Here is a 2,716-nt window from a genome sequence, read left to right on the forward strand (position 1 = left end):
TGCCTCAGCCTCCCGAGTAGCTGGGATTACAGGCATGTGCCACTACACCTGGCTGATTTTGTATTTTTAGTAGAGACGGGGTTTCTCCATGTTGGTCAGTCTTCTCTCAAACCCATGACCTCAGTTGGTCTGCCCGCCTTGGCCTCCCAAAGTGTTGGATTACAGGCGTGAGCCCCACTTCCAGCCAATTATTATTTTTTTTTTTTTGAGAGGGGGTTTCACTATTGTTGCCCAGGTTGGAGTGCAATAGTGTTATCTTGGCTCACTGCAACCTCTACCTCCCGGGTTCAAGTGATTCTCCTGCCTCAGCCTCCCAAGTAGCTGGGATTAAAGGTGCAGGCCACCATGCCTGGCTATTTAGTAGAGATGGGGTTTCACCATGTTAGTCATGCTGGTCTCAAACTCCTGACCTCAGGTGATCCACCTGCCTTGGCCTCCCAAAGTGCTGGATTACGGGCATGAGCCACCGGCAGGCCGGCCTCCCTGGATTTTTCAGTTTTATTTTTTGATATGGAGCCTCACTCTGTCGCCCAGGCTGGAGCACGATAGTGCGATCTCAGCTCACTACAACCTCCGCTGCCTGGGTTGAAATGATTCTCCTGTCTGAGCCTCCTGAGTAGCTGGGGTTACATGTGCACACCACCATGCCTGGCTAATTTTTGTATTTTTAGTAGAGACAGGGTTTCACCATATTGGTCAGGCTGGTCTCAAACTCCTGACCTCAGGTAATCCACATGCCTCGGCCTTCCAAAGTGCTGAGATTACAGGCGTGAGCCACCATGCCTGGCCCTTTTTTTTTTTTTTTTTAAGGCGGAGTCTCGCTCTGTCACCTAGGCTGCAGTGCAGTGGCGCAATCTCGGCTCACTGCAAACTCCACCTCCTGGGTTCAAGTGATTCTTCCACCTCAGCCTCCCAAGTAGCTGGGACCACAGGTGAGTGCCACCACGCCTGGCTAATTTTTGTATTTTTAGTAGAGACGGGGTTTCATCATGTTGGCCAGGATGGTCTCGATCTCTTGACCTTGTGATCCGCCTGCCTCAGCCTCCCAAAGTGCTGGGATTACAGGCATGAGCCACCGCGCTTGGTCCCTTTCTTTGTGTTTTGAGACAAAGTCTTGCTCTGTCACCCAGGCTGGAATGCAGTGGTGTGATCTTGGCTCACTGAAGCTCGACCTCCTCCTGGGCTCAATTGATCCTCCCATGTCAGCCTCCTGAGTAGCTGGGACTATAAGTGCACGCCACCATGCCCAGCTAATTTTTTATTTTTATTTTGCAGAGATAGGGTTTTGCTATGTTGCTTAGGCAGGTCTTGAACTCCCGAGCTCAAGCGATCCGCCCCTCTTGGCCTCCCAAAGTGCTGGGATTACAGGCATGACCCACTGTGCCCAGCCTCCTACCACCGTCTTCAATGACTTTAAAAGCCACACAGATCAGATCAATCTTACGGTCTGGCCTCTCAATTCTCCAACTTTCTCAAATCTACTGGTTTTACAGCCTCTTCCCTGCTCCACTTTAGCCACCCAGGAGTAAGGTTGTACCTTAAACCCCAGCATCACTTGGAAGAGTTATGCCTTCAAGATCTTGATCTCTGAATTACCCTTCTCATCACAGCCACTCACTTTTCATATCTCCCACTCTCTGCCTCCCTTTGAATCAGTTCTTTATTCTCACGAAGACTTCCAGCTGCTTCTGCTTTCCTGGTTTTCCTTGTTTATTTTACATGTACTGCATGGTCAACAACTTCAAATCCACTTTGTCTGCATTTTAGAATCTCTTACCACTGGGCACTGTGGCTCATGCCTGTAATCCCAGCACTTTGGGAAACTGAGGCAGGCAGATCACCTGAGGTCAGGAATTTGAGACCAGCCTGGCCAAACATGGTGAAACCCCATCTCTACTAAAAATACAAAAATTAGCTGGGCATGGTGGCAGGCAGCTGTAATCCCAGCTACTTGGGGGGCTGAGGCAGGATAATTGCTTGAGCCCCGAGGTGAGGTTGCAGTGAACTGAGATTGTGCCATTGCACTCCAGCCTGGGCAACAAGAGCAAACTCCATCTCAAAAAACAAAACAAAACAAAACAAAAAACTCTTACCTACCTGATGTTCCACCAAGAAGACCCTGAAAAACTTCACTTGGGTAAACTAAGTGGTCTCATTCTTGGGGCTTTGTCTTAGCAGCCTAAGACAAAGCTGTCTCCAAGCATTGCAGGGACAGCTGAGTCACTATAAAAGGTTTACAACTAATCCTGGCCAGCTAATCTCAGAGAATCATCAGTGTTCCTGGACAACTTTTACTCATGCTTTGTTGACTCCCCATTGTACTCCTGCGGGTGACGTTCTAAATCTCTGTGCCTCTGATGCCCTTCATGCTCATCTATTAATACTTCATCGAGCTTAAGGCCATCCAGTGTAGATCTCACTTCCCTCTTTTCCCTTCACTTCGTTATTTATATTTCATCTTTCCTTACATGTTGACTCACAGTATTTTTTGTTTCCAAGGCTGATCCTTTTATCTGTACTCTATCCCACTTCCTCTATCTTTACTATATTATCTCTCTACTTTTTTCTTCTTTTCACTATCTGTCTCTCTTTTTTTGAGACAGTCTTGCTCTGTTGCCCAGGCTGGAATGCAGTGGCGTGATCTCGGCTCATGAGACCACCACCTCCCGGGTTCAAGTGATTTTGTTGCCTCAGTCTCCTGAGTAGCTGGGATTAC

This window comes from Cebus imitator, unplaced genomic scaffold, assembly GCF_001604975.1.
Source record: "Cebus imitator isolate Cc_AM_T3 unplaced genomic scaffold, Cebus_imitator-1.0 Scaffold24, whole genome shotgun sequence".
Classification (NCBI taxonomy): domain Eukaryota; kingdom Metazoa; phylum Chordata; class Mammalia; order Primates; family Cebidae; genus Cebus; species Cebus imitator.